Raw genomic sequence first — 24,527 nt, 5'->3', positions numbered from 1 at the left:
ATCATATACTGAATTCTGTCCTGAATGACTTGTGTTATGCTGCAGTTATCAAGGATATAAGACATTTCTAAGTGGGAGGGAAAAAATTCAAAATGTCTCAAAAGACAGAAACACAGCACAATGGGTTATTCTTTTAATGGGCATAGATGCCCATGCAGCCCTTTCTTTCAATGAATGCCTAAAGTGATACAGTTGGAGCTCTTTGAATCAAGTTAAACAAGGAGAGGTGCACAGAAACACTAGAATTTGTGATTGTTTAAGAAACAGAAAAGAACTGTTCTGAGTAAGACAATTTTGCCCATGTACCTGCTGAGAGCCCAAAGCATGTGAGTTTTAAATAAGGAAACCAACTTCAAGCCTCAGCAGCTCAGGGTATATGAAATGGATTTCAGGTGGACTGAGACAGAGTTTAGAAATAAGATCAAAAGTGCAGCCTCTTTTGACCAAAGTCTTAAAGGACGGTTTGATTCGTCTTTTCCCAAGCAGAATGCAATTTTAGGTCACTTGTTATATACCAAGAGAAATCCATAAAAGTGTTCTTCCACAGGTGGACACCACAGAAGTTTCTAACCCAAATTTTAGACCACTGCTTCTCAAAGTGCAGTCAGCCAACCATCTGCATAAAAATTATTTGGGCTGCCTGACAGAACTGTAGATTTCTGGGCCCCACTCCAAAGGCAATGAATTCGCATAAGCCCAGGAATCTGTATTTCTAACAAGTTATTTAGGTAATTCTCTTGCAAATCCAATTTTGAGAAACCTTTGTGTAGAGACTGTCACCGGCATCCAGAGGTAGGTCAGTGCTCAAGGACAATGAGACATTCCACAGCTGGCACCAGGGTAAGCACTGAGATGAATGTAATTCCTATCCTGCCTCCAGGATTTCACAGGCAACTGATTAACTACAATACAGAACAGATAGACATAAGTAATATATGGAGGTACAAGCAGACTTCTCTGGGAACACGGAAACAGAGCAGCTGATTCTGGCTGAGGCTCTCTCTCCAGGATTTCAGGAAGAGGTATCATTCAGGCTGAGCTTGAAAATGATATCAGCATTACAGAGTGGGATGGGGAAAGAGCAAGCTTCACAGGCAGAGAGGGGACCAAGATGAGCAACAGCAAGAAGGCATGTCCAGGATATTAGGCACAGACCAATACTGCTGTGGAAGAGAGGTCCCCAAGGGCTTTAGGTGGAAAATTGGTTTAGCTGGAGGACACCAAAGGCATCATGACCATAATAAGATGAGATGGGGGGCATTTCAAGTTTTTAAAGACATGGTATGAGTCGGTCTACAGTTTCAAAATGAAACAGGCTATGCATTAGTTTCTTGTTACTGACATAACAAATTACCACAAAATGAGTGGCTTAAAACAACAAAAGTTTATTTTCTCACAGATCTGGAGCCAAGAAGTCCAAAATCAAATGTTGACAGGGCTGCTCTCCATCCAAAGGCTATAGAAGAGAATCCTTCCTTGCCTCTTTCAGCTTCTGGTGGCTCCAGGCATTTCTTGGCTTGTGGCTGCATCACGCCAGTCTCTGCCTGTGTCTTCACAATGTCTTCTTATCTCCCTGAGTCTTCTCTCCACCTCTTACAAGGACATTTGTCATCGGCTTCAGGGCCCACCCAGATAATCCAGGATGAACTTATCTTGAGATTCTTAACTTAATTATATCTGCAAAGACCCTTTTTCTACATTAGGTCACATTCATAGGGGGTAGGACATGGACATATCTTTTGGGGGGGCCACCATTCAATCCACTAGAGGCTATTCAATCCACCATAAAGTAGTGTAATATAGGATAGTTTTTGAAGACATACCTACCTGGGTTTGAATTCTTATTCAAAACAATACGTTTTGCTACTTATTGTGTAGGTGGCATGGAACAAATGTGTAAAATGGTGATAATAAATATTTTATAAGGTTGTGAGGATTAGAATAATGTCTATTATCGTATATGTGTGTATAGTGGATTGTCAATAAATCATAGTTAATATTAATGGTATAAAGATACTAGTATCTTGTGAGATCTGTTAGAGAGGCCATATAGTTTAGAGGTTAAATTCACAGGGTTAAGAGATGAATGCCCTGCGTGCAATTCTTAGTTCCATAATAACCTATGTTACCTGGGGAAAGTGACATAGCCTCTCAGAGTTTTTTAAATCTGAAGTTTGTAAAATGGAGTTTATAACATTAACTCTACAAATAGGTTGTTGTTAGGGTTAAAAGAAGCAATGTACGGGGGCCGGCCCGGTGGCATAGCAGTTAAGTTCGCGTGTTCCACTTTGGCGGCCTGGGGTTCACCAGTTTAGATCCTGGGCACAGACCTACTGACCGCTCATCAAGCCATGCTGAAGTGGCATCCCACATAGAAGAGCTACAACTCTACAACTATGATATATACAACTATGTACTGGGGCTTTGGGGAGAAAAAAGAAAAAGAGGAAGATTGGCAACAGATGTTAGCACAGGGCCAATCTTCCTCAAAAAGAAAAAAGAGAGAGAGAGAGAATGTAAAAAAAGCGTATGTAAAACACTTAGCCTAATGCCTGGGACATAGTGGGTAAGCTACTTAATTATTATGAGGATGACACAGAGGACCATGTGTAAGAGAGAGTCCACTCACTCACATGGAGACTAAAGGTTTAGAACATAAATAAAGTACTTCATATGCAATATCTCATTGGAGCATCCCACAAACTGTTTGTCATCTTATAATTTTGTGGCTCTGCCCCAGCAAAAGACTGCCCCCTCCAGATGCTCAGGGAGAGGCCTGCTCCCAGGACCATATTTCTTACCAGGTTAAATATTGCTGAGAATTGTCTGGTGACATTTTGAGGGCAAAAGGGCCAAAGAAGAAATGTAGGCTCTGGGGAAAAGAAGATCTGTGTGTGGAATCCTGTAACTCTTTCCATAAGTCTGAGTGGAGGATGCTGCAGGGGGAACCTTCTCACTCCATCTCCTGCTGTAGGGGGAACTTTCTCACTCCATCTCTTGTTATGATCCTCATAAATGAACCCATATGGAAAAACAAAGCTGCTCAACCAAGACCTGCTCAGACCAGAAAGGCTACATAGAACCCCCTTGTGAGCAGAAACTAATATGATAATCTTCTCTCATACTGGATGTTGGGCCTCTACTTAAACAAAGCGGAGGTGCTTTGCTCTAAAAAAAATTAAAAAAAAAAAAAAAGCTAACCAATTGTCAGAGTGTCCATGTGAAGGAGATCCTGGGTAGCTTTCATCATTTCCATTTGATGCTGGGATCGGAGAGGCATAAAGAAGAGGCCTATGTGAAAGCACACAGTGAGTCACATGGAACTTGGTGGAGATGCTCAGAGAGCCTTCACACTGTTCTGGCACTCCGGGGGCTTCAGAGTATGAAGATGACAAAGTTCCAAAACAAACACAGCTTAAAATGTTCAAGGAGACACAAATCAGACAGATGCATCACCTCAGAAAGGGAAAAAAAGTAAATTCAAGAATGCCCAAACTAAAATATACTATAGAAATACTCTAAGGATTCATACCTAATCACAACATTGAGAGGAGAGTGACTTATTGGCATGAGTGAGGCAGAATAAATAAATGGTATGGATAGACCACATTCCTTTTCAATGAAGGAAGCCCCATAGCAAAGGTGAAATTGAAACTAGGTTTCTAAATAATTTCTTACCAAGTCCTTTCCTTCTCATTCAGACACAGCCACTCCCTTCATTAAACTCCTACAATAATAAGTGAAGGAGATTAAGAGATACAAATTTCCAGTTATGAAATAAATAAGTCATGGGGATGTAATATACAGCATAGAGAATATAGTCAATAATATTGTAATAACTTTGTATAATGACAGATGGTAACTAGACATTGTGGTGATCATTTTTTAATGTATATAAATATCAAATCACTATAATGTACACCTGAAAATAATAGGATATTGTATGTCAATTATACTTCAATAAAAATAATAATAATTTCTAGCTGGTCTCCTTGTCCACCTCCAATTTTAATCCATATTTCATGCATCTATCATTTTAGCTTTGTTCCTAAAAACACAGTGGCTAATACACTGGAATAAAATTGCACACATGCTGATGTAATAAGAGATGGAGGAAGGTTGATAGTAGAGGAAGGAATAGTGAGTACACAAATCTCTTTACCTTTGATAAAGTAAGCCCATTTATTTTCTAAAGTTGATAAATTTAGAAAATAGATGAGACATATTATTTAAAGATGAAAATAGAACCACTAGAAAAACTAATAGAGAGTATATATCTCCAAATTACCACTAGTGACTCATTGGTTACAGAGACACACTGATCAATAAAAACACAAACCAGAAAAAGCAAAGAAAACAGCAAAGGAGCATAAAAACAGAAAACAATATAATAAAGCAACAAAGCAAAACCAAATATATCTATGATGGCAACAAATGTAAATGGCACAAATTCATGTTTTAAAGGAAAAAGATTTTCCACTGGGATCAAAAAAATTAATTCCAGCTAAATTATTTCCTGTGGTCTGAGACTCGCTTTTTTTCACATTTAACATTTCTGAATTCAAGATGTCTTACATTTTACAATCACATTTCAAGTGAAAATGAATTTTTGCTTTTTATGAGAAGCTATTATTCAACTGATGATATATCTTACAATTCTTAGCATTTTAGAATACAGTAAATGCTCTCTCAAAAGATAAATCTAAAGCAAAGTGACTCAGAAAGGTTGAAAGTGAAACAATGGCTAAGTTTTACCAAGCAAATGCAAATTAAAAGACTTCAGGGATTGTGATGATAATATCAGACAAAGTTGAATTTAAGAGAAAAAAGCATTAAAGAGGAAAAACAGATTAACTCAATAATCTACAATAAAGACATAGCAACTTGACCATTTATGAAACAAACAGTATGATATCAAAATAATTAAATTTTATCAGAAAAGAGAAATCCACCTAAATAAAATAGTGAGAAAATTAGACAAAATTAGGCTAGATAACTGAAACAATGTAAGAAATAAATTCAATCTAATATAATTAATATTGTAAAAATGAGCCTACAATGTCTTTCAAGCATATACAAAACATTTATGAAAATTAACCATATATTACAAAGCAAAAAAGCTTAATATTCTAAAAACAATAGATTGAATTATGTCCCTCAGAATGGAAATGAATTCTTTTATGGGCTCTTTACAATCTACTTTTCCAGGCCCATAACCACTAACTCATTCATTTTACAATACACTATGGTCACTCTTTATAATTTATCCTTCCCCATGCCTCCCCACTTTACTAATTTCAGAATATAGCAAGGTATCTGACAATCTTCCTCCAGCCTGTTTAATATTTTAATCAATGATATAGATGAAGATATATAGGATATATGTATTGAATATGCAATTAAAATTTTCTAGACTGGATAGCAAATATATGAATGACAAAATCAAGATCCAAAATAGTCATGACAATCTAAAGCCACTCTAAATAGAAGGAAGTTTAACAAGCATATATATACACGATTGGATGAAAACCCAAAGAAGTGAAGAATGTCTAAGATTTGATTTAGTAGCAGCATGTCACGTAAAAATGACAAACTATAAACTGGTTTTAGTAGACAGTAAGCTTAATATAATATAACTGTGCAATGTTGCTGTGGAAAAAGCTAATTCTATGTTACTAGATATAGGATAATTAGAATTAGAGAGGTGATCCATTCAGATTTCAGTTTTGGATGAGAGACATGTTTTTATTAGACTCTTCATTAGACTGAATGAATGGGCTAACTTGTGGGCATCTGCCATGGACAAAAGTGTTCAAGCAAAGGTAGAACTACTGTAGTGGACCCATTTATTCAAATTTTTTAACAGTAACCCCAGATAGAGTGCCCTTGTAGTCTGAAGTTTATGGCAGTTCCCAAAGAGTTCCTCCTCCCTAGGAAACGCAGGTTCAATCAACGCAGCTGTTCCTTATCAGAGTACTCCAGATGACTTACTTTATTTTTCCTTTTCACATTCACCTTGTGCAATAACACTATTTTTGTAGGCACAACCCTTCAGAGAGCTTGGGAGCTAGAACCCTGGTCAGTTGGGAAATTGAGTAAAAGGAGTGCCACACAATAGCAGCAGATCGTAAAATTTCCCTAACACAGCTTGAATCTGAGCTGTCTCAGGCGGCTGGCATATGTACATGCCAGACACAAGGATAGGGAAGGAAAGTTTCCCCTCATCAGTAGAATATTTACAGGTAAGTGACATTCTCCAGGTGAGTGACAAAAGAGCAAAAAACAAAAACAAAAAACACTTCTTGTAAGGCATAGGTATTTACATAAGGCAATTCTAATTTGCTATTGTGCTACTCACACGAGCTATACTTTCCTTCTTAGTCCATTGGGGCTGCTATAACAAAATACCATAGACTGGGTGGCTTACAAATAACAGACATCCATTTCTCACAGTTATTAAAGCTGGGAAGTCCAAGATCAAGGCACCTGCAGATCCCGTGTCTGGTGAGAGTCTGCTTCCTGGTTCATAAATGCTGTCTTCTTGCTGCGTCCTCACATGGTGAAAGGAGAGAGGGAGCTCTCTGGGATCTCTTTTATAAGGGCACTAATCCCATTCATGAAGGTCCCACCCTCATGACCTAATCACTTCCCAAAGGCGACATCTCCAAATAGCCTCATATTGGAGATTAGATATCAACATATGAATTTCGGGGGACACGAACATTGTCTGTAGCACTTTCTTTTGCCTTTTCTGCAAAGAGAGAAGGAGGAGTGGCCAGTTATGGAAACAGGCAGCAAAGCCCCTTATCTTCCCATTTTTCCTTCCCAAGAGCATGCTCAGATAAAACAGAAGGCCTGTATCCTGGATGCTGTTCTTCCAGACCACATAAAAGGTAAAGTCTCAGGCCCTGCATCTAGAATCTTTATGCCTTACAAAGACAGTAATAGTCCCTCAAAACTGCCTGAAATGTCGAATTAAATTGCACTTAAGTGTGGTAAGAGAAAATTACTCTTACGGTTTGAGTCAAAAGATTTATTAACCTTGTGACCTTGAAGAAACCACTCAATTTCTCTGACTCAATCATCTTAGCTGTAAAATGGGAATAATAAAACTTATCTTGGCTAGCCCACAAGCTAGTTTTGAGAAGCAAATGAAGGGATGAGAAAGATTTGAAAATTATAAAGTGCAACATAAACATAAATTAACAAAACAAGCACATCTACTATGTCATCTGATCTTTATAACAACTCCAGGATATGGGCAAGAGTTATTATCCCCATTTACTGATGGGGGGAGGAAAGAAACAGAACAGGATTAAACTATTTGCTTAAAGTCCCTCAGTAAGTTGGTTACCAAGCCAAGACCAGTACCCAACCTTTGGCCCTCACCTGTGATGGTTATTCTCTCTGTGCGGTTTCCCCAAAACCATTCCCTGCCCTTCTGTGCATCACACAAACTCCTGTCTGCTCTAACTTCAGGTTGGATTGGCCAAGAGAAAGACCAGAAGGTGGGAGGAGAGAGAGGTTGGGGTTTTTCTTCCACTGCTCTCTCCCTGCCTCAGCACTGCAGCTCTAGCAATGGCTGGATCCCTCTACAACTTCCACTCACGCCTAGAGCCTCCTTTCACAACAATAGGTCTCATGGGGCTCCAATAACACTGGGCCCCATGCTCACTCTTTGCTCTTCAGACCTAGGCAATATAGAAGCTTCCTGCTGTTACTAATCCCTGGCACCTCATCATTTCTTCCTGGGTGCCTCAGCCCTACCTAAACATGTGTAAATAGAACCATCATTAAATTCTCTACAAAATTCTAGTTGAGCATGCCTTCTGTTCTCTGCTGGATTCCTGACTGATAAACACCCCTTTTCTAAAGCACTTGTGCACAAGCTGCCAAGGAAACTTTTACCACCTGTCTCCAATTCCTCTGTCAACCCTCTCCTTGCTTTCCACAGACTTCTTCCATAGGAAGCCACGGGCCACCTCCATTCTTCTCCTAGGCACTAGCTAGCTAACCTGGGTCTGCACCTGCCATTTCCCAATTCTTCTTTATTAATTTAAAAGCCACTAAGCCCTCTCCTTAGTTCCTATTCCCCGACCCTCTGTCTCATACTTTGTTTCCCCACGATAGAGAATTTGGACTGTTGACCTGTCTGCTGTATAATTTGGGTTGAGAAACAGCATTAAAGCATTCTCTGAATACCTTAGAGGAAACATATTCTATTCAAACCATGTGTTTTTTTCAACTCAAAATTTGTAAACTATCCTTTAAAAAAAAAAGGTAATTCTGCCTGAAAGGGACGGAAAAATTGACCGCTCTATCAATTTTGCCCTCAAGGTTATACAGACTACTCTTACACTGGTAGTAAAATCAAGTCCATCTTCTTTCAGATTAAATCACAATTGTTATTAGGCACATGGGCTGCTAACTATCTCCAAGGCTGCAATAAATCAGCAGCCCAGCACTCTTTTCCACCATTGAAATTTATGGCAGAAACAGGCGCAACAGTCATTTTGGCCTCTAGGGTGCTTTCTCAATAAGACCATGAGTTCAGTGGTTAGACATAACCTATAATAATAGCTTTGTCTTCCTAGAGTGTGATGGGAGAGAAGAAAAAACAAAACGAAAATGCTCTTGCGTTCTTATGTTAGAATGCACAACCAAAGCATCCAAAAGCTGACATTTCACTCAGGATTTCTGAGCCCCCTCATCCACTCCTTGCTGTGAAAAATAATGATCTGTTGATCTCTGACTGTCATTCAAACCCTGGGCCCATGAAGCCAGCATCTGTCTCCTCATTGGCCTCCTGGTCCCTAAATGTAGTGGCTGTCACCAAAAGGGAAATAGCACTTCTTGTGACACTTTGCAAACCACATTAGTCATGAAGAGCTGACAACAATTACCAACAAATTGAAATGGTGGCCTCAAATGATGACTATACAGACCTACAAAATAACTGGTATTTTTACTACAGTTCAAGAGTATGAGACTTCATAAGTGATTTTACGACATTTTGGCTACTGATCACGGGTACAAATTACCCATGCTCAATTAAAGAAAGATGAAAGTTCAGCTTTCTATAATTAAACCAATAACTCGTTCAGCCTTGGGACTGGAAATAAATGTTAAGGATTTGTGTCTCTTGCAATCTTTTTTTTTTTTTTCAATTTTTTGTTTATTCAGTAACATTGGTTTATAACATTGTATAAATTTCAGGTGTACATCATTATACTTCTATTTCTCCATAGATTACATCATGTTCACCACCCAAATACTAATACAACCCATCACCACACATGTGCCAAATTATCCCTTTCGCCCTCCTCCCTCCCCCCTTCCCCTCTGGTAACCACCAATCCAATCTCTGTCTCTATGTGTTTGTTTATTGTTGTTATTATCTACTACTTAATGAAGGAAATCATACGGTATTTGACCTTCTCCCTCTGACTTATTTCACTTTGCATAATACCCTCAATGTCCATCCATGTTGTCACAAACGGCTGGATTTCATCGTTTCTTATGGCTGAGTAGTATTCCATTGTGTATATAGACCACATCTTCTTTATCCATTCGTCCCTTGATGGGCACTTAGGTTGCTTCCAAGTCTTGGCTATTGTGAATAATGCTGCAATGAACACAGGGGTGCATGTATCTTTACGCATTGGTGTTTTCAAGTTCTTTGGATAAATACCCAGCAGTGGAATAGCTGGATCATATAGTAGTTCTATCTTTGATTTTTTGAGGAATCTCCATACTGTTTTCCATAGTGGCTGCACCAGTGTGCACTCCCACCAGCAGTGTATGAGAGTTCCCTTCTCTCCACATCCTCTCCAACATATGTTGTTTCCTGTCTTGTTAATTATAGCCATTCTGACGGGCGTGAGGTGATATCTCATTGTAGTTTTGATTTGCATTTCCCTGATAGTTAGTGATTTTGAACATCTTTTCATGTGTCTGTTGGCCATCTGTATATCTTCTTTGGAGAAATGTCTGTTCAGGTCTTTTGCCCATTTTTTAATTGGGTTGTTAGTTTTTTTGTTGTTGAGATGCGTGAGTTCTTTATATATTTTGGAGATTAAGCCCTTATCAGATGTATGGTTTGCAAATATCTTCTCCCAATTGTTAGGTTGTCTTTTCATTTTGTTGATGGTTTCCTTTGCTGTGCAGAAGCATTTTAGTTTGATGTAGTAGCATTTGTTTATTTTTTCTATTGTTTCTCTTGCCCGGTCAGACATGGTGCTTGAAAATATGTTGCTAAGCCCGATGTCAAAGAGCATACTGCCTATGTTTTCTTCTAGAAGTTTCATTGTTTCAGGTCTTACATTCAAGTCTTTAATCCATTTGGAGTTAATTTTTGTGTATGGTGTAAGGTAAGGGTCTACTTTCATTTTTTTGCATATGGCTATCCAGTTTTCCCAACACCATTTGTTGAAGAGACTTTCTTTTCTCCATTGTATGTTCTTGGCTCCTTTGTCAAAGATTAGCTGTCCATGGATGTGTGGGTTTATTTCTGGGCTTTCGATTCTATTCCATGGATCTGTGTGTCTGTTTTTGTACCAGTACCATGCTGTTTTGGTTACTATAGCTTTGTAGTATATTTTGAAATCAGGGAGTGTGATACCTCCAGCTTTGTTCTTTTTTCTCAGGATTCCTTTACCTATTCGGGGTCTTTTGTTGTTCCATATAAATTTTAGGATTTTTTGTTCTATTTCTGTGAAAAATGTTGTTGGAACTTTGATAGGTATTGCATTGAATCTATAGATTGCTTTAGGAAGTATGGACATCTTAACTATGTTAATTCTTCCAATCCAAGAGCACGGAATATCTTTCCATTTCTTTGTGTCTTCTTCAATTTCTTTCAGCAATATTATAGTTTTCCATGTACAGCCCTTTCACCTCTTTGGTTAAGTTTATTCCTAGGTATTTTATTCGTTTTGTTGCAATTGTAAATGGGAGGGTATTCTTAACTTCTCTTTCTGCTACTTCATTGTTAGTGTATAGAAATGCAACTGATTTTTGTATGTTGATTTTGTATCCTGCAACTTTACCATATTTGTTTATTACTTCTAAAAGTTTTCTTCTCTTGCAATCTTGAATGAAGAATTAAAGAAGAAAACTCTACTATCATCAATTTTCTTAAAATCAAGTCCTTATCTATATTAGAAATTATTCACGATGAGACTCTTAGATAAGGAAAAACTTAGTCATTCTTATATTCTTTTGGCTGCCATGCAGTCAAAGAATGACTTTCTTCACTATTATGTTTTGAATATTGCATCATTTAGATCATTCTTGGTAAATTAATCCAGATATTTCCTTTGGATCCTGCTGCAAACATTATATGAAATTTAAGGCCTTGAAAAATACCTAAGAGTAGATTTTAGCATGAAATAAAAAGCCCAGATAACTAGCTTTACAAGTCACTACTTCTCTGAGCCTCTATTTTCTTATCTGTAAAATGGGGCTTGAAGATCAGTTTTACGTGTTAACTTGGCTAGGCTCAGTCCCCATTTATTCAATCAAAAACTAATCTAAGCGCTGCTAGGAGAGTATTTTGTAGATGTGATTAAAGTCCAAAGTCTGTTCATTTAAGTAAAGGAGATTATCCTAGATAATCTGGGTGAGCCTGATTCAATCAATTGAAAGTCCTTAAGAGCAGAACTAAGGCTTTCCTGAAGAAGAAATTTTACCTGTGCTTTCAGCTCATGCTCAAGAGTTCCAACCTCCCCTTCCTGACAGCCTGCACTACAGATTCCAGACTTGTCTAGCCAGCCCCCACTTGTATAAACCAATTCTTTGCAATAAATCTATCTATCTATCTATCTATCTATCTATCTATCTATCTATCTATCATCTACCTACCTGTATCCACTATCTACCTACCTACCACTATCCTAGTGGTTGCGTTTTTCTGGTTGTATCTGACTGATACATGGGTATAATAATGCCTATTCTGCAGGAGTACTGTAAGAATCAAGTGATATTATGTGCATGGAAATTCTTTTAACACAAAATTAATATAAGGAAGTGTATGCAGTATTACTATTTGATGTAACTAACTCTAGTCCAGCTAATAACTCCATATAAACACCACTCTTTCTTAACAGGCCTTACAAAACCATTGTGTTTTCCAGATATTGCAAATTCTCTTACATTCTAAGATTGCTTTTTAATACTACCAGACCCTGCTTTACGGTTTCAAAGACACAGACAGACAATCATAACCAAAGCCACAAACATCCAGATGTGGTACTCTTCATAAGAAACTGATAATGAACTTGAGACAGAGTCTGTGGGCAAGGGTGTCAGAGGTCAAGGTGAAGGCATAGGGTAAGGCTGGTGTTCAAACAGGAGCTTGTACAAGACTGAGATAAAGACTGAGTCCAGAGTCAGAGCTAAAGGATAAAAAGTTAAGTGAAATCAGTAGCGGGTACGGGGACCTGATGCTAACTTAGGACTTACCTGAATCTGGGCTGGCTCAACTCCCCAGTGGCTGGGTGAGGTGATGGGCTGGGAAGAGAGGACCCTTGACCCAAGGGTTGTGTGCCTCAATGACCTTCAAATGACCCTCAGGCCCAGGAGCTCTCATACCTAAGGATCAGATGAACAGTGGCACCTTGTGAGAGAGATAATCACCAGATTCGTTTACTTTTTTTTTCAGATTACATAGCTAAATTACATTCCCCAGCCTCCCTTGCCGTTAGATATGGCTGTAAAACTGAGTTTTAGCCCATGGGATGAGGGTGGAGTTTCCCACTTTCAGGCCTGGCTCATAGACCCCTCTCATGCACAGCTCTTGCTGCTCTTTTCCCCTGTTGTCTGGCTGGAATGGAGCCAATCCCCAGGGCAGCCATAAGGGCCACATATTGAAGATAGAAAAGTCACAAGATGCAAAGAGCCTGGGTCCCTGAATCACTGCTTGGAGGAGAGGCATCCAGAAGAGCCATCTGACTGAGAACAACTGCATCAGATTATTGTGTTAGCAAATACGAACTTGTACTGTGTTAAACCAGTGAGATTTGGGAGTTTACCTGCTAAGATCAGCCAGCTAACAAAAACTGTTACCAGATTTGGCATGCTGTTGTAACAAAACTTAAAATATACAGCATTGGCTTACTCAGGTAGCCAGTAGCAAGGAAACTAAGCATGGAATCTGGGAAATGGGAACTCATGCTATGCAGTAAAACAACCCAGCACTTAAGCCAACCACTGATTAGAGGTTTGTCCTGAAATCAGAACAATAATATGACCAATATTTTCACTTTGTTTCCCAATTTCTCTCTCCATAATGGCCAGATTCTTCCCTTTCCTATTTCCTACTTCCCTGCTTCAATCCTTTAATTGCACTGCTTAGCCCATCTGATGACACCATCCTCCCCTCTTCCCATTCAAATCCTATTCTTCCTCAAGGCCAGATCCAGCACTTCTCTCCAGCACTTCTAGAACTGCTTTAACACATGGTAATCCTACCCTCCTCTACACATACTGTTTAGACCACTTATTTGCACATTTACTCATACACTGTCTTTTGATTTTTTTCCCCCATGGATGCCTCATAAACTTCTTTAGGGAGGGACCAAACCATATATTAATTAACTTTCTCCCACCCAGCACCTTGCAGACCAAATGGACATGCATAGTGGCTCTTAGTAAGTGTTGAAAATGAACCATATTTCATTCGGGCTAACTTTTATAATAAAACCAATAGTAAACTGAGAAGGTTAATGAAGAAAAGATACTAATACAACACAGTGTGAACGACCAATAGATGTCTTTTGAACACCAACATCAATGGACTAGTGGTATGGCTGCCTGGAGCACTGTGATGAGAAAGACTCTAAGGCCATATCCTCAGGAAAGAGTGCTGTAATCTATTAGCAATGTCTGCATGGCATTGGGTGGCGGAGTGGCTTCATGAAGTTCTAGTATTTGCAATAGGCTTATAGCCAATGAATGGGGTGGTTAGAACACTCCAGGCTTTTATACCCACTGCCTACTTGACAATACCACTTGGTTGTCACCCTGGCATCTCACACTTATCTTATATAATACTACACTCTTAATCTTATGCCCCTATATCTTCTCTTCTTCCAGTCTTCTTCATCTCAATAAATGACACTATCATATATTCAGTTGCTCAAGGCAAAAATCAAGGAGTCAATTTTGATTATTCATTCCCTTTACCTCACTCTCTCCCAACATCCTGCCAATTCTATCTCCAAAATATATCTCCAGTTTGTCCATTTGTCTCCCTCCTGTCCAGCCTATTACCGTAGTTCACTCCATCAACATCTCTCATTTGAGACTATTGAAATAAATTCCTAACTAGTCTCCCTGTTTCTATTCTTATCATTCAACAGCCTATTCTCCACACAACAGCAGAACGATTTTTTAAATCATTAATCAAATTTTGTCACTCCACTGCTTGAAACTTTCCTTTCCAGTAGGCTTCTTTCTCTTCGTACTTACAATCAAATTTGATCTCCTTTTAGCAGCCTAAAACCCTACAAATTTTGCCTCACCCACCTCCTTGATCAATGTCACCCTAGTTCACCGGGCTTCACCACGCTCAGCTTCAAACACACCAAGCATATCCCTGCCTTACAAACTTTGAACTTGCTATTCCTTCTGTCTGAAACACTCCTGTCTCAGACCTTTGCATGGCTGGTGCCTTTATATATTTCAAGTCTCAGCTTAAATCCCACTTCTTCAGCAAGACCTCCCTGGTTACCTTATATGAAATATCCCCCCCATCATTATTCTTTATCATCGTACCCTGTTCACTTTTGGAATTGTTTGTTTTCTTGCATTTTATCTCCCTCCCTCATGGATCATTAGCTCATAAAAGCAGGGAACTTTCCTGACTTCATAATTACTATATCCCTAACAGCATGACCTTGATATATCATTCCCCTTCCTAACCCTTATTTTCCCCATTTTTAAGATGAGGACTTGGGATTCGGTGCTCACTAGAGACTAGCTCTGACAACCTTTGCATTCACGGTTCCAAGGAGGCTTTAGAGCTCAGGGCTTCCCAGACACCGACATTTCTAAATGCATTTTTCAAATGAAGTCAACCTCCTCAGGCAGCCCAGTGGGGAGGTCATGGAGATCCAGCAAGAAGGAAGTCTGGTGAGCTGAGTTACACAGTTCCTTTCCTACGCCACTCCACCCATACTGAGGAGACGCAGCTCATTAGGTACTAAATGTTTAGTGACTGTCACTATTAATTGGTGGGTATTAATACTCTAAGGAGACAGTAAATCTCGTGCTGGACTCAATGACATCAGCCCCTTGCAGTCAGACAAAGCATTAGGAGTTTGAATCTAAAACACTATAAAAAAATAACCCAGAGATTATCCCTTCCCTGCTTGTAATACTGGCTGCTAGTTATATTGAGCATTTCCTGAGTTATCAGGATCTATATTAAATATTTTACATGACTTTATCATTTCATCTTCACAACAAGCCCAAAGAAGAGGTACTAATATTATCCTTATTTTATGGATGAGAAAACTTCTATAGAGAGAGAAGAAGCACCTTGCCTAAGATCACAGAGCTAGTGAGTGATGGATCCTAGATTTGAATTGAGGTCTGTCTCATTCTGAAGCCTACGACCTTAGCTACTAAGTAATATTGCCTGCTTCTTATAATTATCATTTCATCATATGATTACCATTATTTTTATCAAAGTCTTTTCCATTCTTCAAGTCTGAGCTCAAATGCCACTTCTTCCATGAAGACTTGTCTAAACTCCAGACAGACCCATCCTCCAGCTCACCTTTCCCTGCACTGGTCATATGAAATCAATCAGATAGGGGAAGGAGGGTCATTTATTAAGCATATACTAGGTGAACTGTCACAACAAAAGCTTATATCATTCTCATAGTTATCCTATGAAGTAGGCATTAAATCTGTTCTGAAAAGTGAAATGTCTTACGGCTCAAAGTGGCAGAATCAGAATTTAAACCAGGTTGGCTTGATGCCTGCCTGAGCCCAAGACATTTCCACAAAGTTACTCTGAGCTCTCCATTACACACCTAGACTAAATAAATTCCCCTCTCATAAACCCTCAAAGAGCCATGCACCTCTTCTTTGTAGTCTTTTCCATAGTTATCATTTTATATAAAATTGTATGATTAATTTTAATTTCCTTTTTAGCCCCTAACTCTATGAGGCAATGAATTTATCTCTTTTTGCTCTACTAAATCCCCAGCACTTGACAAATGTAGTAATCTTGGACCTAAACAAATATGTTTGTTTAGATGACTGAACTGTGTATACTTCATTGTATAAATTTCATATATAATTTTAGCCCATTTCTGCTAGACTGCAAACTCCCAGGCAGGTTACCTACCTAATTTATCTCTGGATCCTCATAATGCTCTGTACATAGTAGGAACTCAATAAACATTTGTGAAATAAATTTTGCTTATCTGTACCATATCAACCCCTACATCATCGAAGGCTCCTAATAAGCCACTAGGTAAAATCATAGAGTAAGAAGGCCACAAAGTTCCTTTATAGGAGAAGTTTAATAATCTAACAGGTACAGGTTTGAAAGCCAAAAAAAAAAAAAAAATAGCTGTAATGTGAAACCCAAGTCACACAATTGTATTAGTCAGGATACATTAAGCTAAGCTGCTATGATAAACATTTGACCGTCTCCATGGCTTAAAGAAACTTTATTTCTCATTCTCACCACACAGATATTACAGGCTGGCGGAGGGCATTGTTTCACATCATCCTAACTCCAGGGCCCAAGCTAACAGAGCATAACGGTTGCCATGGCAGAAGGAAAATAACAGCAAGGCAAAACACTCTTAAAGCTTCTACCTGACAGTAATCGGCATCACTTCTACTCACATTTCATTGGTTCCCTCCAAGGAGGTGTGGAAATGTCCTCCTACCCCATAGCAGGGAGGGGAAGCAAAAACATTTGGTGAATGGCACTAATGACTGCCACAATAACAGACTGCTTAGGAGAAAACATTGAGAAAAGACCTAGTTAGAACTGACATATCTTCCAAAAAAAGATATCTCAACAACTATTTTAAAAGCAATCTATTGTTACTGAAGTGATGAAATTGATAGTTTCTTCACCAGCTCTCGAGAAACTGCTCTCTGGAGCTCAGTGTTCTTATCTGTAAAATGGGAATAAAAGTAGAATTTCAGAGCTGCTTTGTAAACTGTAATGATGTATGTGAAAGCATCAATCAAGGGCCTGGCGCAGCTGATCACTAAATATTAGTCTTTTGGGAAACACAATCTTCAAATCCAAGTATTGTCTTTGAAATGTAGGAAAAATTAATTCCCTCAGATATGAGAAATAAGAATATCCACTTTCCGTTAAGCTTGACAATTTTATTTTGCTGATATTGTTGGTTGTCTAGCTGCTAAAATGACTTGCTGTATACAATCACCCACATATCTCTCTAATACCAGTACTAAATATACCATATTCTATGGCAAAAGAAGGTTGGAGGAAGGAAGGCAGTGGAAGAAAACCATTAAAATAACTGGAAACTACCTGTCCTTCCCAGGCAGAACCAAACCACCCCCATCCAATGGCCCATAGAAGTTACCACGATTCCTCTATCCTTCTGCTTTATTTCTTGTCTTCACATCCCCAGCACAGGGCTCAGTGTAGGACCAGAGTTGCACATTCTCCAGCTCTCTTCCTTATAGCTAAGACTCAGGACCAGGACCAACAAGCAAGTGGGATTTCCCATGATGGACAGCATTTCTACCCTCCTACTGTCCACACTCACCCAAGTGTGTGATTGAAGGAGCTTTGAAAGGCAAATACCCCCATATTAAATATTACTATATCCCCACTCCTACTCATACCTCCATACAAACATTGTCAGGATGAGGGGAGATGCACATGTTAAAGTATATTGTTTCTGCTGTTTGTCTCCTTTTTTTTTTTTTGGTGAGGAACAGTAGTCCTGAGCTAACATCTGTTGCCAATCCTCCTCTTTTTGGTGAGGAAGATTGGCCCTGGGCTAACATCCATGCCCATCTTGTATGTATGTGAGATGCCTGCCACAGCATAGTTTGATAAGCACTGTGTAGGTCCACACCCGGGATCCGAACCTTTGAACCCTGGGTCGCTGAAGCAGAGGATGCCAACTTAGCCACTAGACCACTGGGCAGGCCCCTGTATTATTTCTAAATAGATGTACTGTGTAAATACCTAAGAGGGAGGAAGCTCTCCATTTTTTCCCACCTTCCTACCCTCACTGACACTTTTCAAGGACAAGGCTTGATTCCAGGACACTTGACCATGTTTGCTAGTGAAGAAGGGCTATTGGGCAACAAAACGTCACTGCTTATGTGCTGCCTTCTGTCTTCTCTCCCTTTCATGCTACTGGAATAATAAGGGTGTGGACATGCTCCCACATGGGAAGAGACCAGGCCTTCTTATCCCTCAGTTTTTCTTCTTTCTCTTCTATTCCTGCAGGATAAGTGGTAAACTGGCCCACAGTAAGGTTAATACTGCACTTTGGAGGATGACTGACACAAAACAAAAGAATATCAACTAATCACCATATGGTATTTTAATTTTCAAAATGTTTTTCATCTTCTGTCTCACTCTATCTGCATAGCAACCTGTATGATTTTCCTAGGGCTGTCACATCGAAGCACCAAAAACGGGGTGGCTTAAAACAACAGAAATTTATTGTCTTTCAGTTCTGGAGGTTGGAGGTCTGAAATCAAGGTGTCAGCAGGGCTATGCTCCCTCTGAAGCCTGTAATGGAATCCTTTCCTGCCTCTGCAGCTTCTGGTAGTTTGCTGGAAATCTTTAGCATGCCTTGGTTTATAGCTGCATCACTCCAATCTCTGCCCTTGTCGTCACATGGAATTCTCCCTGTGTGTCTATGTCTTCACACGGCCATCTTTTTATAAGGACACCAGTCATATTGGATTAGGGGCCCACCCTACTCCACTGTGACCTCATCTTAACTAGTTATATCTGCAATTAGACCTTATTTCCAAATAAAGTCACATTCTGAGGTACTGGGGGCTGGAACTTCAACATGTTTTTTTAAGGCAGGGACACAATTCAACTCATAAAACAATCCTATGAATAAGGTTTCAGGAAGTATTATTATTATTAATAGGTTGAAAGAGTTAATAGGAAATTTCTAGATCCATAGTCCAACCTCTTTATTCTATACATAAGAAAAGTGACTCAGAAAAGTGAAATGACCTCTTCAGTGTCACATGGCGGTAAGTGACAGATACAAAGGTGATAGATGGGGGGGTGGCAGGGTGATCTGGTTTAGTGAAGGTCACCTCAATAATCCCCCTTTGTTGCTTGCAGGTTTGGCTGACTGGACAGGTGTAATGTCCAAATATACCCTTTCCAAATGTCATGCTTGGGGAAAGAGGATGAGCATCCCAGAGAGAGGAGGGCAGGTCCACAAATAAGGGGTTTATAAGTAGTTAGCCTCCCCTTCCTGGAACTGACCCAAGGCTAGTCTCAGGGCTAGCCCACTGCTCTGGACATACATGCTTCTCCCTCCCATCATGTGTTTCTCAGGGAACTCGCAGCTCATGAGTGCTTCCAGTAGCACTACTATAATACCAAACAACTACTGGGGAAGCAGACATGCTCCCCTCTCAAATGTAATATTCTCTACCTAGTTGCTAATTTGAAATGGCTACTTAACAATCCATCATTTTCTTTGCATTTTCAGTACACTATTTTTACACACATAATCTGCTTCTCACTATACCTCTAAGAGATAGGCAGAGCAATTATTATTTGAAAAATGAGAAAATGATGATCAAAGAAGCTAAGAGGAGTGCACAAATTTACAACACAATTTAGGAGCTGGACTAGAATCCCAGAATCTCCTCTCCCAACCTATAGTTCCCATTGCCCTCCCCTATTCACTGTGACATGGCCTTTGAAATTGGGGGAAGGAATGGTCATAAGATTTCAGAACTGGAGGAAATTAATCTTATTAAGTAGTACAGAAGGGAGATGGAGGAAAAATAATTCCCAAGAGGCATACTAAAACATTGAATAACTGTCACTGCCTCCAGGTGATCTGTGTCAGTTAATGAATTCACCTTTCCAGTGTAAGAGAAATATGAAATATGCATAAGCTTAGGAAATAATATAACACCTATAAAATCCTTCCAATGAAAAGTAAAGCTTTACCATAATCACTGGGTCTGAAATAATTTGGAAGCCCTACAATCACCTTTTCTGTGGATTAAAAACTGCCACCCTCCACAAAATTAGTCTCTACCAAATAAATTTCCAACACAATCAATAGTAACATTCAAAAGGAATGTTTGAGAAATAATAAAGACCGATAAAACTAATCATGTCAGAGAAAATTCAAACATGACCTTTTGAGTAACACCATTTGCTTAGCTGACACTCTGTAAGATAAGTAACTTTTAAATAAATGAATGCGGGCCAATAGTGATAAAAAGAACAGTATACAAGCATAATTTCAATACAGATCCCTAATATGGGTTTCAAAGCAATCATGCCTTCACCTGAAACAACACAGCTTCCATTTAAAGAATTTATCACATAAATGATAAAATGCTTTGAAATGTCAGTGCTGGGTCCAGAAATCATCAAAGGAAAAATAAGATTAGTAGAAACTGAAAAACTTGCTGACTGCAGCAAAAATGCCATGACAATCCACCACCCTGTCAAATTGTATTTCTTTTGTTGGCTCTCTATGGCATCAGTATCCCACCCTCTGAAACCTGTCCAAGTACTGCAGCAAATAGTTAAAATATTTTATTCAAGTGTATGTTTATTTGCCTGCTTTTAAAGACATCTTTACCCTCTATCCTCCATTTATCTGTCACAATCTTTTAGTGTCAAGAGCATGCCTGTTCCCAATACTATGTATTATTTATAAGATGCTCACAGTGTGCTCATTGCAGATAACACACTGAAGGTCTGTCATCTCCAAACCCAACCTTCTTGACCTAGAATCCCAGAGAAATCGATAAATAAACAACACAAATACAATACCTCTTAAAAGGTATTAAGCTTTGGCTTTGTGCCAAGCACTGTGCTAAGGGCTTATACGCATAATCTTTTTCATCTGCATAATGAATGTGCAATATAGATGTTATAATTATCCCCGTTTTACACTGAAGAAAACTGAGACTCAGAAAGGTTAGGGAACATCCCCAACACCATACAACTGATATAAACCAAGGTCTTCCGACTCCAATATCTTATGAACAGCACTTCACCAATACCCTGCCTGGTTTCACCTGCTCACCTTTCCTCAGTGTGTGCTGGCAAAAGAGATACTGCAGTAGAGTGAAGACACTTTTCTTTATTCAGCACGTTGTTGACACTCATCTGCTGAACTGAATCACTGTACACAGCGAAAAAGAGTTAGGGAATGGGTGAAAAGTACTATGGTACGAATGATTTTATAGCAGAAATATAATGAAAGGGAAAAATGTGAAAAGGATAAAAGCAGATTGTAAAACATTACAAACGTGTGAAATAATGTTAGCTAGCCTTTATTGTTTACTATATTTTAGGTATTTTCTGAGTTGTTTTTCTGTATTAATTCATTGACCCCTCACAACAGTTCTATTTATCTGCATATACCAAGAGTATTGGTTCTCTATCGCTGCTATAACAAATTTCCACAAACTTAGCAGCTTAAAACAACACAAATTTATCTTACAGTTCTATAGTTCAGAAATTTGAAGCAAGTTTCACTGGGCTAAAATCAAGGTGTTGGCAAGGCTTCATTCCTGTCTGAAAGTTCTATGGGAGAATATGCTTCTTTGACCTTTCCAGCTTCTAGAGGCTGCCCACATTCCTTGGCTCTTAACTCTCTTCCTCCATCTTCAAAGCCAGAAATGTCTGGCCAAGTCTTCATCACGCTGCTCTCTCTCCGGTTCTGTCTTCCAATTCTCTCTTCCACTTTTAAGGACCCTTGTGATTACATTGGGCCCACTCAGATAATCTAGGACATTCTATTTTATGGTCAGCTGATTAGCCACTTTAACTCTCCTGTGCCACGTAACCTAACATATCCATAGGTTCTGGGAGTTAGGATGTAGCCATTATTCTGCCTACCTGCCTTCTAACCCCCAATGATTCACATCTATCTCAAGCCATTACACCAGGTAACTCTCACTGTCTGAATTTTCTCTGTTGGAACTCCTGCTATCAACACTCAGAAGCCAAGGAGATTCTTAGAGTGTGAAATAAACCAGAAGTTTAAATAATAAAATATTGACAATGTTTATCTCTGGGTAGTAAAATTATGTGTGCTTTCTGCTTCTATCTTACTGTGTGTTCCATATTTTTTATAACAAGTATGAATAGCTTTTGTAAAACTTGGAAAAGTTATTAAAAAATAAAATCCGTCGAAATGAGTGCCAGTAAAGGAATGTGCAGAATGGCAGCAGAGCAACAAGGGTAGCACCACCAGCTGCTCTGACATGAGGAGGGAATTAAAACTCCCTCCACAGTGAGGAGTTTGCCAGATGGACAAATGGGTTAGGAGTCTTCTAAGGCAAGCTAGACCAAAGAATGGAGTTGAGGGGTAAATGCAGGGCTGGAGGTCACTTACTATACATTCTTGCCTCTTTCTCACCATCGGTCACTGCATCAAACATGAGTCAGGGGAGGGCAGTTGGTTCATGGTGAGGAGCTCAGATTTGATGACAACCACATGGGGATCTAATAAAAGTAAATAACATGGGTAAATGAAAAACTGAACTCATAGGCCTGTGTGGAATAGAATAAAGAGCACAGAGAAGCAAGTTCAAGTTCCATCTTCACAATTTACAGCTATGCCAACTTGGGCCAGACTAGTCATCTCTCTGGCCCTTGGTTTCCATATCTATAACACAGAAATGAGAATAATGCCTGTGTGCTTCACACAGTTGTGATGAGAACTAAATTACATAGTACTTGTGAAAAGTACTTTGCAAACTATAAAGACTCATCATGGGGAAGGAAGGAGGAACTTTTCAGTAAAGCAGCAGCTGCAGTGGCCTAGCCAGGTGAAGGTGGAAGTTGGAGGTAGGGGGAAGGCAGGCTGGCATTTGAGTAGCTTCTGAGAACAGATGATTTTTAAAAAGAGGAACACTGAGGATCCAAGAATTTAATTAACTTGTCTCAAGTCACACAACAACAAATGGTGGAGTTTGAACCCTCTGGCTCCAAATTCTGTGCTCTTTTCTCTGTCTGTATTGCCTCATGAAACCAGAGATTCAGGGCTTTAAGAGAGTGGTAGAGCAGGGATTGGAGCCTAGATGTACCAAAAATTATAATTGAATGTTTTCTCTGTGCTGGACACTGTTATAAGCACTTTTTATATAGTAATTTATCAAATCTCCTTGATAAATAAATGGCAAGCAATAGGATATGTTGGAGCATGTGAGGAAGCCATTTGGTGTAAAACTAATTCGGCCTGAGCTTGTTTTTCCAAAAGGGCCTGTTGCCTTTGAACATGCATTGTATATCTGCTTTACCATGTGCCAAAGATAAGAACAAATGCCCTTAACATAAGGATGCAACTTGCCCCACGTTGGCATTTCCTTAAGGATAAGCATTTCTCCCTAGGCTAGGATTTGATTGCTGCTGCACTCATCCTGTCACCACCCAACTCAAGAAAACAGACCTGCTACCTGTCACGCCCATCGAGACAACAGACCTGCTACTTGCTGCGTCCATCAATTGCTATGCTGACAGGGCAATCTGACAGGGCAATCTCGTGACTATTGTAAAAGGGACATTGCAATCATATGTGATACATGCTCTTTGACGGTATATGACTGCTCTGTACACCTCATTTCTTTGGTGCCTTTCCTTCCTTGGGGAAGGAAGGCCCTGGGCTATATGGTCCTCAAATTTGGCTCATAAAAAAATCACCCCAATTTTTATTTATAGATTGATTATGGATTATTTTGCATCAACACCCTCAATATCCATGTGAGGTAATTGTCCCCATTTTTATAAATGAGAAAACTGAGGTATCGAGAAGTTAAATAAAACCCAAGATTACACAGATAGTAGACGAATGAGCCAAGATTCAAATTCAGGCAGTATGACATCAGAATCTGTGTCCATAATCACTAGGCAACACTGCTCCCAAACAGGTGTACACATATCTTCTACTAGACTGCCCTGCCATCCCCTTAGGCACCATCCACACCCATTATAAAGGGTCATGTACATAACAAATGCTCTTTAAATATTTGTTAAATAAGTTTAGAAAAGGCCTTGGAATGCAGCAGTATTTAAGGACATGATAAGGAATGAGGAGGAAGAAGCAGATATTCTGGGTGATTGACTAGATATGCACCAAGGAGAGACACAGTCAAGAAGGCAGCCAGGGTAAGGGACCAGGGAACTGACTGGATCCTCCCAGGATGGGGAGGGAGCTTTGTTGAAAGATGTCTGGGGAGGTAAGAAGGAAATCAGGTAACAGAGAAAGGTGAGGCTAGGTCACCATTTGGTGACCACACAGGTAATGAGTTCCTCAAGATAATATGTTGACCTA

At 39.3% G+C, this 24,527-nt stretch overlaps 1 long non-coding RNA gene across 3 annotated transcripts in view; it reads right to left on the bottom strand.

Moving 5' to 3' along the window:
• The window catches only part of LOC131418893 (uncharacterized), an 89,187-nt gene extending 66,366 nt beyond the window's left edge, over positions 1–22,821 (bottom strand). The window contains exons 1-4 of one of the 3 annotated variants that reach the window (XR_009223070.1): positions 22,590–22,821; positions 21,273–21,371; positions 12,463–12,591; positions 3,495–3,727 (exon numbers count right to left, since the gene is read on the bottom strand). This is a non-coding gene — a long non-coding RNA (uncharacterized LOC131418893). Of the gene's footprint in view, positions 1–3,494; positions 3,728–5,617; positions 6,752–12,462; positions 12,592–21,272; positions 21,372–22,589 lie in introns of those variants that run through there. The other 2 variants (XR_009223069.1, XR_009223067.1) reach the window with 2 other exon arrangements.
• Between the last annotated feature and the right edge of the window lie 1,706 nt (positions 22,822–24,527).

Source organism: Diceros bicornis, chromosome 2, assembly GCF_020826845.1.
Source record: "Diceros bicornis minor isolate mBicDic1 chromosome 2, mDicBic1.mat.cur, whole genome shotgun sequence".
Lineage (NCBI taxonomy): Eukaryota > Metazoa > Chordata > Mammalia > Perissodactyla > Rhinocerotidae > Diceros > Diceros bicornis.
Note: the sequence above shows the minus strand (reverse complement) of the source record. Positions and strands in the feature narration are given on the sequence as shown.